The sequence below is a fragment of the Oryzias melastigma genome, linkage group LG20, assembly GCF_002922805.2.
Source record: "Oryzias melastigma strain HK-1 linkage group LG20, ASM292280v2, whole genome shotgun sequence".
NCBI classification, from domain to species: Eukaryota; Metazoa; Chordata; class Actinopteri; order Beloniformes; family Adrianichthyidae; genus Oryzias; species Oryzias melastigma.
In genome coordinates, this window is record NC_050531.1 from 10273787 (window position 1) to 10287563 (window position 13777).

The following is a 13777-nucleotide window of genomic DNA, read 5'->3' on the forward strand; positions in this document are numbered from 1 at the left end:
AACTTTGGACGTGCTTTAGTCATTGCATCTGGACTTTTAATCTTCTATTCTTTAGCTGTTTCAAGTAGATTCATCTGTCAGCTCCAAGACAGCATCACCTGGATGAATGAGTATCTTTACTGACATTTCACACACTAAGGGAGAACATTCAAAGAAACTAAATGGCAAAAAAGGCGAATGCATTAACAAAAGTATAGTAGAATGAAATCAGAAAAATGAATTATCATTTATTAAATTATAACTAAGGAATTCAGCCATGCATCCTTGCATGGATGTTAGATTTTCTTGCTTTTTAAGTAACTTTTCTTGCATAGAGTATGGGTGGTGGTGGTGGGGAGGGGGGTCCTGCTGCAAACGTGTGCGGCATGTCCAGCTGCCACTGAACTACAGGGCCCCTCTTCTTTCACCATCCCCCCCGTCTGTTTTTTTAACTCTTTTGCTCCCGTTGTATGTCCCTCTCCCCTCCTTCTCTCTGCTTCTTTTATTTGTCTTCTCTGCCGTTTAAAGACCACCTCTGCACACGGGGAACTTTCCTCCCAGTCAGCTTCCCAAAGCTGAAACTCCTGCCTTATAGTACTGAATCACAGTGATCATGGTATTAAAAGATGCCCAACATAGAACTGGAACCACCTCTGCTATATGCATCCTCCTGCTTCAGCTTTGGCAGTGTGAGCTGACTCAGAGACTTGACTCCAGCGACAGCACACCTCTTGTATTTCATTCAGCCATAGAAAATGGGGCAGTTGAATTTAAGAACATCACCTTCAGCACTCACCTTCATTTCAGACTGATGGACATTTAGAAGAAATGGTGAGGCTTTCGTCCAGTTTTAAAGTCTTTGATCTATTCTAAAAATATCCTCATGGGTCTTTTCATTATGAATATGCCATTTTAGGGTAAAATAAAATAAAAATGTTTAAAAAGTGTCGTTTTCTATGACAGTTTCTGCAGAATAGCAGTAGTTCATTAGAAATTCACCATTGGGTTGTCGGTAAGAGTAAGCCAGCCATCATTTCCCACAATCCCTTTGTTTCTCCTGCTAGCCAATGGTCCCTTGGAACTCCAACCTAACATTACTGGTTTAACAAAAATGGCGAGAAATATTGGAGTTTTCCAGCTGTACAGTTCTGAACCAGAAACCAGCTTAGATGAGGAAAACAAAGACGTTAATGGACTTCTTTTTCCTCAAGTGGATTCATTGGAATGGAGTGTGGCCTGACGGGTGTAGCTTCTACGTCACCCCTACAAGCTTTTTCCAAGGCCACTTGCAGTTGAGTAAAGATTTGATTTGATTTACAAACATAAAAAGAACAAAAGCAATAAAAAAATCATGTGATGGTGTGTCACAGAAACCCACCAATCGAAATAAAATACAGAAAGTAAACAATCAGTGAACTGGATTGAATGATCTAAAACAGAAAGCCAAACTACTTTAGCAAAACAATTCAAAATCAAATCAGTTTAGAAAGAAATACTTAGAAATGCAATTTTAATCTTAATTCTCTTATTATGTGTCCTCCTATCACGAGAAAAACATTTTAAAACACCAAAATATATTACTTTAACCATTCTTCCTGCCAGGGAAGACATGTAGTAACATTTTTTTGTTTTATATTCATATACCGGGCTCTAAGTTCTATGAAGTCAGCAAAGGAGTACCTCCGAGCCACAAGCCCCGGCAGAGCATCCACTCCTTTTATAAACTGAAATTGTTTTCTATAAATCTCTGATCCCACTGTCTTTATTTACATCGGCAAAAGAGAAAATAATTGATGAAAATTAGTGGAACTGGATGATGCATCTATGTATAACAGTCTAAAAACAGATGATTTTCTCACTGAAAATCGGCCTGTCTGCATGGATTTAAGATGTTTACAGATGTGATCAACATTTAGGAGAACAGTCTTTCTGCCCAGTGTGGAAGCCATTTTTAATCCAGTCAAAAGCACACGGATTTGGTCGCCTCTGTCCTGCCCGAAGGCTCTTTGGAAACCTCTCGGCCGTGAGAACGGGTGGGGTGGGGGGGCTCCTGGTTTGTGGCTGCATAGCCATGCGGGAGGGGCTCAGTCAGGACAGTCTTTGTGAATTTAGTTAATCTAATCTGAGCTCTTTCCCCTAAGGCCCACGGTGTTACTAACCAGTGCCTCTGTTTCAAACATCAGTCCAAGCTGGAGAAAGTTGCATGTGTTCCTGATGAAAATAGGCCTTGTTTAGTTTAGCTGGAGCCCGAGGGCCACTGTAACTGGTGGCACTTGAAGAAAAACAAGAATGCCTCTCTTTTGTGCTTTTTGTCATGCATTAGTTTCAAATAAAGCAACGTAGCTGCAGCACTTGCAAAGTCTAAGGGTCGATACAGCTACATTTTTTAAAGGGCAGCATGTTTCTAATTAGGCTCGCTATTACTGGGACAATCAAAATCAATGAAAAGCGTAATGGTTTTTATCAGGCAGCGACTTGAAGGAGACCATTGTGTTCAAGAACACAACTCAGAATGTTAATGAACCACTGGGGAGCCTTTCTGTGCTGTTTGACACCTCTGATTAACTCACTCTGATGTTCTTTGTTATCAAACGGAAATTATCTCATTAGGTCTTTGAAGTCGCTCCTGAAAATCATCAAGGTCTCGTAATCCCTTTTTAATGGACAGTGGTTCAAACAAAAATGATTAACGAGAAACCTTTTCCCACCTAACGGTTCTGCGTTTTGCATGAAAAGGGTTGAGAATTAGAGTAAAAAATGCAGAAATAATCTATGCCTGTTTTCCTGTCCTTTTTCCTCCTTTATCTAATTCCTTCCTTAGCTTTGTAATTTTAGTGTGCAGTCCTTTTTAACTGGAGGCGATGGGTGGTGAACGGCAGGAATGTGGCCGGGGGACTGTAAGGATTTATCGCACTAAGGTGTGAGTGCCCCTGTGCCTGCAGATGTATCAGTTTAGTGCCAACAGCGTTCTCACCATGGAGCCAATGCAGGCTTTTACGGCTTCAGTTTTTATTCTTTCGACCACATACTCTGAGGCTGCAGGGGGAGGAACGGGAGGGAAAAGGTCAACGTGCTCAGAGAGGTTAAAAAGAGCTCGAGTGTGCCTGAGTCTGAGACTTGTGGACGAATAAAGTAGCATCAGGTTAATCTGAAGAAACAAAGCACAAAGGTTGATGCCCATCTTCTCTGCTGTTAGCACTTAAACATGCTCCCTTTTTCTTGCTCCCTCCCATTCCTCCTCCTTTCACTCTTCCTGTCCTGCCATGCCTCTCGGGTTACGTTGACTGGGGGTTTTCTTGTTCACATTTCGTAGTGTCTATGTGGTATGGGGGTGGCAGTGTGACTGCTATGTGTTTCCCCTGGACTGCTCTATGTCCTTGTCCCTGCCTCCTGGCAGCAAGGAGCCACCCAGCAGCCTGTCCGTGATTGGGCAGAGGAGAGGGGTTCTTGACACAGCGTGGTGCTGACTTCTCCGGGACGTGTTTCAACAGATGGTCGAGGTTAGAGAGTGTCATCACATCGGAGGGAGGATTAGAGGGGAGAGGTTGTCTTCCAGGAGCTGTGTGGTCCCCCCTCTACTCTTTAAGTTAAAATCCCAGCGCCAAGACACAATCCCACTTTATGAGTGAAGGGAGATCCGAGGAAGAACCAGAGGATACAAACTAAGAGAGGAATTCTGGGCTTGCCTCTCACTCAGCCTGCATTCTGCTCCTCTGCTCTTCAGGTACTACACAATTTCCTCATTCTTCTTCTTTTTTTTAAAATTACTATCTCCCAGTTTTGCACATCCTGGACAGAATGAGTGCTTAAGAAGGGATTTGTAGTGTTGAAGAGCTGCGCTGCTTTTGCTCCTGCTCCGTACGGACTGTACAGTGGCTCTGTGTGTGCAGGATTTCATAGTTTTGCCTCTGAATGACAGGAATTCCCTCCATTGCAAATTCCTTTGCTCAAGGGATTAGAAGGCAGCACATTCCATTAATGTCAAACCCGCTCGATTCACCTGTTAATTTTCCGTTTTAATAATTTGCTGCTCTTGTAGATTTTGAACTTATCAAAAACTTGCAATATTTAAAATAAGTCTATTAAATGTTGCTGTTCATGTAGAGCTGTAAACCCCTCTTTTTTTCAATCTACAAGCTAATATTTACAATTTCTTCCCTTCAGCCGTAATACGTTTTTAAATTAATCTTATTCAGAGTGTGCTCCTGGCAGATCGTGTCAGCAAACACCAAATGGATGAGCTGCTGAGGAGCTTTTTGCGGACTAAAACTGTCAAAGCTCGGCGCTGAGGCACAGACTCGGGGAATGTACACCTCACTTTAGCTATTTAAGTCAAGTCAAGTGAGAAGGGAAGCTTGCCAGCGAAGTGGGAATATGATGTATAGTATTTACACCCAGCTCCGGGCACCGTGCATGTGTATGAGATGCTTGTAAATGGAGATTGTGCAGCTGTGAGAGGCGGCGTGGACAGCAGTCCGGCTGACAGGAGAGGAGTTTGTATCGGTGAAAGCTGCTGTTGTGTGAATCTGTGTTTGCATAGGTAAACCAGAAGTTGCTGCACTTCCTGCTTATTTCTTCACATATTTACCATGTATGGCTTGTGATGCTCTCTGCTTTAAGGCTGGATGACCTGTTCATCCAGAAATGACAAAATAGGAGTTAAATATTTATAAAAGTTGCTCTGCAGCATTCTTTTTGTCTCTCTAAATCAGTAATACATTTTTAAGTTTAAACATCCTTTCACAAAAAACTGTGTTATCTTTGTGACCCAGATTGCCTCACCATAAGATTGTAGTTACAGTTCTTATCAAAGCCTTCGCTTGTATCAGCTGGGCAAACGTGCCAATACTTGAGCACCGGCTGCCTTTGTCAGATGAATCACAGACAACCTTGACAGCAGACCTAAAGCTGATCTACATAATCCACGTTGCTCAAGTTCACTTTTAATTCAATTTTTGACTGCCCGGCAAAAGCAGCTTGGAGATGTTTTAAACCTGGTGCGTCCTGGCAGCTCAGGGAGATTAAAGAACCTTTACTGTGCAACAAACAGGAGCAGCTGCTGCAGATAATTAGATTTTAAGAGACTGGCGCTTGCTGAGCAGCTTTGTCATCATTTATGTCCATTCTAGAGCTTGTCTGTGTGTGTGAAGGTAATAAGTGGTGTAATTTGTTTTCTGATAAGTATTCTAAGTGAAAAAAGACAGTTTGTGTTTCATGGGTTTATACAAACCCTTACAACAATGTGTTTTTAATCATTTCAGTAGCAGCCAGAGTAAATCAGAAACTTTACATAACATTATTAAAGTCAAAAAGATTTATTTTCATAAGAATACAGACTTATGGTTCGTTTCTTGCTAAAATGTATTAGAATTCCCAAAATTTGGATTTAAGGTAAGTTTATTTATTTATTTTTCATCATAAAACTTTGATTTACAAAATATTTTATGGAAGCAAATTTACTGAAGTTTTTACATATGTTGCATTAAAGTTGATTTATTGCTGAAACATCTGTTGAAAAAGACATTCCACATCAGCATACATCTTCTGTTGTGACCAATTTCTCTGTTGTGGGATCAATACAAGTTTTTTTTCTTTAAAAGTACAAACAAAGATGTCCTAAAAATCACAAAGCCAAACAGGCCGCTCTGCAGATGACTATCCGTTCCACTCAAAGACTAAAACATACTCATCAGATTCCCATTTTCTCCAACATTTTCAATTAGATCACTATTAAACAACAGATGGTGATTAACAGGCATGCTTTAGTCACTCATTTGGTATGTTTCGCATATTTGCCTCTGGAAAAAACAAACAAACGTGAAGTTGCTAAGCAGTTGGGAGTTTTTGTGTGGTCCCCTGAAAGCTGAGAACAGATTTTCTCAACCACCCTGTCCTGTGGCATCTTTATATCACTTTTGTGTAATGATAGTCTTCATCATTCTAACCTAATTGCATGGCTGTGGAGTCGATTTCAACATAACTTCGTTGCAAAAATGACCTGTATTTGACAAGCATGTTTTTTAAGACAGACTTTTCTTCAGATGAGTTAGTTTCTTAATCCCCTTCTTCACCTTGCTGATTAGACTTTGCATTCCATGCACTACTGCACAACAGCAGTTAAAAGACAAATGTCTTAAAGGACACCCTATTAAAGTAGGACACAATACATGCGTTTATCTTCAGGTATTTGGGAGTTCATGAGAGATCCAGCAGGTTTACTCAGCTTGTTATTGGAGAAGGGTGACGGTGTGCAAACACTAAATATAACTCATCACTGAAGGAAATTCTTCATTCTCTAACCCTAACTCTTAGCAAACCCAGACAAAAGCAGTAAAAAACTCATGTTCATATGTTTTGGAGATTGTTCTTGCTGATTTTTTTGTGCGAATCCAGACTAAAGGCTCAGCTTTCCCTACACCTCGTCAATTTCACTTTAAAAAAAAAATCACTTTTTTAGGTTTATTGGAAAGAAAAAGGAGGCTTTGTCTAGGATGTCCGGAGTAGCTTTTGTTCAAACGTCCCACTTTCCCCTGATGCCCCACAGAAGCAGAGTAGGCTTAAGTAGAGGAAGGAGAAAGCCAGGTCAAGAGGGACAAGAGGAGGATAAGAAAAAAGCCGACAGACAGAGGGTGATGTAAAAGGTGTGATGAAGAGATGAAGAAACTAACAGCACATTTGGATTGGCAGGATTGCTCACCTGAGCTCTGGTGTGGAACAAACACCCTTTGGTAGTGTGGGTCTCAATTCAGCTGATATTTGACTCTTTTGCTCATTGGAAGTTTATCTTTTCCTGCATCTTGAAACACGTGGATACAGACTTAATCTGCTTTTGATGTGAGGAAAGACAAATGTATAGAAGTCAGTCATACTGGCCCCTTCCACAAGCTTTGCTCCTCTGTCCCATACCTCCCAGGGGGCTGGACTGTGCCCGCTTTGTCGTGTCTCTTGTCCAGTAATCCCCTCCCCACGGAGAAGCAATCTGTTTTATATTTGAAAGAGAAAGCAACTGGGCTGTATCACGTACAATTAGGCAGCAGTCAGAATGCGTCGATGCAAGTTCGGAGCAAGAAGTGCTACCACTGGGGGGTTGTCCCTTTGATCCGCCGCCTTTCCAGAACAGAGATAATAGAGTCTGTGAAGGACTAGAGTTGATGGTGGTTCTGGTGTTGGTGGGGAGTTGGTAGAAGGAATGATTTCCTCAACCCTTCATTCCGCTCCGTGGCTCAACTAATAGAAGCCAGCGTGCGTTTGTTTCAGCTCTTTTGCTCCCTTTCATTTCTTTTCCCCTGAAGCACTCATACACATATAGGCTCTTCTTGCAGTCCACTCATGTGCTTGTGTGTACCTAAATGCATGTACATTCTCAACAACTCATAAGTGTGGGCTTTGTTGTGTGCTTCTCGTGGCCTCGAGTCATGTTTGTCCTCACTTGATCAGCCCAAAGTGACCACATGGAAGGAGAACAGCTTTATCTTCACAGTGGCATTTTTTTGTTCTTAGTAATAAGGTCAAGCCCTTTCTTTCATTTGCTCTTCTCAAACTCCCCTCAGCTGCTTAATCCAAGTTTGTTTAATGTCTTGGGAACATAATGGGACAATGCATTTTGCTTTGTTTCTTTAGTTTTAGCTCAGATCCAGGCCACTGGTGTTTGCATGACCTGTGGTTGTTTTTAAATTTAAACTAATTAAGCTGTGCACAAACATTGCGTCTTGTATGTTGCATGGAAATATGAAACAAGGATGGAGTTAATTGAATTACAAATTACATTACTGCATGCTTTGGTAAGCCACACACAAAGCCAGAGGCAACGGGAAAGGAGAGATTCCCCATCCACAAATTACAGGTTACGTGTCTGTCTGTGCTTAAGATTCTCTTTCTGTCTGCTTGGGTGAATCTTGCACCATGTAAATGATATCCAACGCCATCAATGCATATGTGACCACAGGCAAGAAGGTGGGTGGGGGTGGGGTGCGGCTGAGAGTCCCAAGTAGGCACAGGTGCAATCAGACGTATATACATTTTTATGAGTGGTGTCATGTTTATATGTCATGGCCATGCAGGAGTTTGTTTATGGCATCCAGGGTCACGCAGCTAAGTTCCCAGGGTCTGTGTCTGTCTACGGGTCTCAGGGAATATGGCCACACATGCTCCGCATTTTAGACAGCTTCAGTTTCATGTGTCAGCAGCAGTGCAGCTCTTACAGGGTGTTAGCTGCACTGCTTTGAAAAATAATGCATGCCATTTTCAATACTCAGATCTGACGTGGACTGTGCTTGTTTAATCATAGAACACTTTTTTTATATGTCTAGTCATATCAGTATCATTATTTCTGACCACATACTAAGGAACTGTGTGAATTGCTTTTTCACCCCTTAAGGCTTCTTCCTATCCCTACATGTATCCCTCCAAGCAGAGATAAAGAAAACATTGTTGCTATGTCCAAATAATGTCTAATCCCTAACCACTAAAAAAACTACATTGTACAGGACTATCCAGTGCCCTGGGTTTTAAAAGACTATGCACAGTAGTATTTTTTTTCTAAACGATATGATGTCACCGATTTCACAAAGTGAAAATCCAATCAATCTAATCTAATCAATACAAAAAAAATTTATATCAATGTATGACTCCACTGTGTTCTGATAATGAAATGTGTATAGTTTATTGAAAAATTACATTTAAACATATTTTTTTCACATATTTTTAGCGCGGATCTCACAACAAAAACATTGATACTTACATTTTAGTGTAAACTTCTGTGCTTCACAGCTCACCCTTGTGAAAAAAAAAAAAAAAAAAAAAAAACGCGAAGTGAAGGGATGGCCAGCCCTAATTCTTTACGGCTCCTCCTTAAGCAAAAACTTTCGTAAACCACTACAGCTTCAAATGCCCCTACAATTGGAGCCATAGGGAGGGGGTTGGGAAGCAATTCATAGTTGGTCAAAGTCTTATCAGTTGTCGCACACCTGTGTGTGTAAAGTTGTTTCTCTGCATTTGACCCATCCCCGGGGGGGGGCAGTGAGATCCAGACACAGCCATGCTCAAGAACCCTAAATCCATGCTAGAGGATTTAAACCCCCAATCCAAAATAATAGGTGTATTAAGTAGGGATACCTTTAGTTAGTAACTTGAAAAAATATATATAACATTTAACTTGTCTTTTATTACTTTAATTATCAGCTGCCAGCACGAGTTTATGAAGCTCTTGTTAGTCTGTATGAAGTGTCTTTGAAGCTCTTCTGAACTCTAGTGCAGACCAAACAAGTGAATCCTGGTCCTTTTAATAGCTAAGATCTTGGTTTGCTTTTACCTGACTATTACTTAAAGAGTGAAAACAGAAGGAGGATCCACAAAATTAAAGGCAAAGGGTAAAGGAAAGACAAACAATAACATGAGCGCCATGTTTTTTGAGTAGAAAAAAAAGACTGGCATGAATTGAAAGACTTGCAAATCATGCAAAATGTGTTCAGTAGTGAGCATGTGAAAATGTAGTCATTCTTACACAGCCACAGTTAAAGCTTGTTAGGATGCGACATTAGCAAAGATCAGAAAGCCAAAAGCTTGTTTAGCGCAGAGTTGATGATGTTAACACTCAATATACATGCTTTAAAGTCTACCATGTTTTTTCTTAAGGCAAAAAATATACACTACTGTTCAAAAGTTTTGGGTCACTAAGAAATTTTCCTGTTTTTGAAAGAAGAGCTCTATTTTTTCAATGAACGTTGCTTTAAATTAATCAGAAATACACTCTATACATTATTAATGAGGTAAATTGTTGAATAAATGACTATTTTAGCTGCAAATTTCATGTTTTAGTTCATAATCTACATAGGTGACTAGAGGCCCAAAGGTACAATGTGTTCGCTCATTGTGTCAGAAGGCTAAGAGATTATTAGAAAACCCTAGTGCAATCATGTTAGCACAGCTGAAAACAGTATATCCCGTAAGAGGAGCTAAAAAACTGACCTTTCTTTGAATGGGTTGAGTATCTGGAGCATCACATTTTAATTAAACGCTCAAAATGTTCAGAAAAAGGGAACTTTCATGTGAAACTCAACACTATTGGTTTTTTTTAGAACTGAAGGCTATTCCATGCAAGAAACTGAAGATTTCCTTCAACGGATTGTACTACTCCCTTCAGAGAACAGCACAAACAGGCTCTAACTAGAGTAGAAAAAGAAATGGCAGGTTCGCTGCACAACTGAGCAAGAAGATAAGTCTGTTTGAGACTCCAGTTTAAGGAAATAGAGGCCTCACATGACCTCAACTGGTAACTTCTTTAAATAGTACTCATAAAACACCAGTGTCAAGATCTACTGTTTATCTGAAGAGATGTATAATCTTCTTAATTATTTGTATTTTTGCCTAAACTTGATGCAGCATATTTTTTATCCATTAACACTTTTTTTAAACTAATTGAAGTTGTACTGTTAATGTCAGTAGTCTGTGATCAAAAATCATCCATCAGACTATGTCAGCTGGCTTTGCTGAACTCGCTCTGTGCCACCACATTAATGATTTCATGGAAAAGAAGTCGGTCTCTTTATTCTTGGCAATTACCTCAGTGGAAACCCGTTGAAGCAATTTGCCATGGCTTTCTTTTGTGGTAAAGGGAGTGATTTGTCTGGGGTATATTTGACGCGTCAAAGAGACAAAAAAAGCCACCCGTGAGCCTGTAGCACCTCCTGCTCGCTTATTCTGGGGACCTGTTATGGTCTGCCAGTCTTTTTGATGAAGCAAATGTTTTTATAGAAAAGACTGCTAAAGAATATTAAGGCATTGTATTTTTATTCATGGAAGTTTTTGTCTCATTAATGGTTTCTTCCACAAGGAAGCATCATTTCATGTAATTTCATATTACATTATTAGTAAGAGGGATTTACTTTTTCTTCTACTCTTCTCATATCATTTTCATCACCCTCTTAAATAGCAAATTTGCTTTTCCATTCACATGGAACTTCCCTTTACAGCAAGCTTCTCAGCTGCGTCACTTCATGTAATCCCAGTCTCTGCCAGTGATGTCAGATTTTTGAGCGGCACTCTGCCAGAACACTTCTTGCTCTTAAGTTAACCATCATTCCTCACAATTCCCAATATCAAACACAGCACAACATGTGGATCTAAAGGAGAACGTGGTTTCAGTTTGTCTAATGACACCAAGTCCAGTTTAAAGAATGTGACTTTGTTTGGACTGAACAAAAAGCAATTTCAACATGCACACCAGCTTCAGGCATAGACCCTCACAAAAATAAATACACTTGTTCTTTTTCAATGCACAAATCAGCAAAATCGTCACAACACTTCATGATGGCCTCTGAGTCCCACTCACTTTCAACTGGAATTCATTTAATTATGTACAGAGTTCCAATCATAATATTGATGGGGTAGCCTGGCAGCTTTGGCACTACAAAGGGAATCTTACCAGGTCTGAGAGAAACATGAGGACGCTTGCTAATGGCTTTAAATGCCCTCACTTTATGTTAGCATTCCACTGAGTTGAGGCCATTCATATTTTCCAGTTCTGGACCTCACAGCCACTGCGCTCCTGTTAATTGAAAGCTGAAAAGTCTTAAGTTTTAACATCGATTAGGGTGTGCACGACACAAGGAAATTCTGTGAAGCCATTAAAAATGTTAGGGGTTTCTCACTGGAATCTTGTCAAAAAGCCCATTAGATCAAACAAATCTGTGGAGGCAAGAGTCTGAGAGTAAGTTTGAGCTTTTTCCCAATACCTACCAACTGCCAAGTGTAAATGGACAAGGCTTTCCTTCAGGTCAGTTTGTGGGGCTAACAGGCAAGTCTTAACATGCTGCCTTGGGCCTGTAAGTCCTGCCACAAGTTCCTACAGAATATTTTTGGCAAATTTTAATGTACTCAAGGATATTGTTCTGGAGAATATTAGTTGAAAGAAGTCATCTTTTTGATTTTCTTCAAGAATCCTAAAGCTCTTTGGTTTCCCACTTTCATAATTGTTTCCTGTTTGCATCAACTGGCCTAAGACAGGTTGAATTACTTACACTATCACCAGTTCATCAGCTTTTAGTCAGAGAGAAACCTGCAGAATTCAAAGTATGCCATTAGACCTAAATCCTCTCCCGATGCAGCTGAGGTGAACTTGGAAGAGAATAAATTGGGATTTGGAGCGCTTTCAAATACTCATTGCACTTAACAGAAAGTCCTTTTATGAATGAGTGATTTACTTTAGAGGCGCATCTGGATTAGGTTTTACTTGCATCTTGTTTTGGGATCGTGAACCCCTTCACCTCTAAGCTCTCCTTGTTAACTGGAGTAAAAACTCTGTTTTTTGGACCAACATACTTCTTTATAGGCTGTATGAATTAATGGCGTTTGTTGGGTTTCTTTATCTTTTATATTTCTTCTGCCTCTTTTTACTGACAGCTGATAAATGTACGAGCTGTCACCGGTGACTGAACGAGACCAAATCCAGATGCCATTTCTAAGATAAAAAGAGCACTTTTACAAGGCTTGTGTTGCCTTTTTACCTCCGTATTGAACACCCTCTGCTCATTTCTTCTACTCCTGTATGTGGGTAACCTCAGGTTGCTGAGGTTAGCCTAAACAAGCCGCCATCAAAGCCATATCACCACTTGGATTGGAAGAGGGTCAGGGCGCAGCTGAGTGTGTGGTTTGAGGCTTTAGCTCGAGGGCACAACTGCCAACCAGCCCTGAGCTGCTGCCCTGTGTGGTTACACGAGCAACAGCTCCATTATGTTGTGCCTCTCTGCACACAAAGCACAGCTGTATGCATGCCCGTACCAAATTACTAAGCAATGCTGCATGTCTACTTGCAATGTGAGCAAGCATGTAGGGAAAAAAAAATGTAGCCATCATGAAAGTACAGATTAGTTAGGGTGTTGAGGTGTAGTAAAAGCCCCCTGGTGTTGATAGCCAATAATCTGAAAATTGCACATCTCTTTTTTTGTATCTGGCAGATGTGTCTCTGAAATCTTCATAGTGGCCTTTTTGTTTTAGCCCTTTGAACTCCTTGGCATTTTCTTCTCTTCCCAATATTTTTCCCACCGCTTCCCCATGATGAATACAGTATGGGCTCATTTAAAGGGTCATTAGTGCTAATCCTCCTAAACAATGAGGAAGCAGGAACAATGTGCTCCCTAGTCCTCTGGCTTTGTCCAGGCACACAGACCTCTTGTCTGTTCCTCTGATGTATAGAGCAGCCCGCTTAAATTTATATCCTCTCGGATGATATAAATAAACGACTCATTCATAATGAAGACTTCACAAAAATGACATCAAACGCCGTTCTGTGTTTTCTCAAGAGATTCTTGACGTTTCAAACAGGCGTTAAAAAGTCTTGCGTAAAGTTAGAGGCAGTGGCAATATCAGAAAAGCCATTCAGGGGCCAAATATATAATTACTTTCAGATTTCACATAATTCACTCATATTCGTCTGTGTATTTACATTGTTTGAAGTGCCTGTTAGTACTGAACACATAAACAAGCCTCTAAGCTACAACAGGATGAAGGAATGATATTACGCTGTATCCTGCAGGCGGTGGCCGACCACATTCTCTTATAAGCTTGACTTTCTGGGGTACTTAGTGGAGTTTATTGTTTTTGACTGGATGACAGAAGTCAACCTTAACTGTGACCCACTTACAAGTATTTTCTTTCTTTTAACTTTGAGCTAACTTCAGACCCTCCATGTGAGGTGCATATGTTTTTAAAGAGTAACCGTGCGTCTGGTCTTTTATCTTTGACTATGTGCCCATGGGGATGTTGTTTCTATCAGGTCTGATCAGAGCAGCAGCCAGTAAAT

The 13777-nt window shown here is 40.5% G+C and overlaps 1 protein-coding gene across 5 annotated transcripts in view; it reads left to right on the forward strand.

Annotated features, from left to right (window-relative positions):
- sulf1 (sulfatase 1) overlaps window positions 1-13777 on the forward strand; it is a 62457-nt gene that overhangs the window by 24287 nt on the left and 24393 nt on the right. For 4 of the 5 annotated variants that reach the window (XM_024279960.2, XM_024279964.2, XM_024279966.2 and 1 more), the window contains one exon: window positions 3471-3703. The exons of the other annotated variant lie outside the window; for it this stretch is intronic. The gene's annotated coding sequence lies outside the window, so the exon portion shown is untranslated. The remainder of the gene's footprint in view (window positions 1-3470; window positions 3704-13777) is intronic. 5 annotated transcript variants of the gene reach the window in all.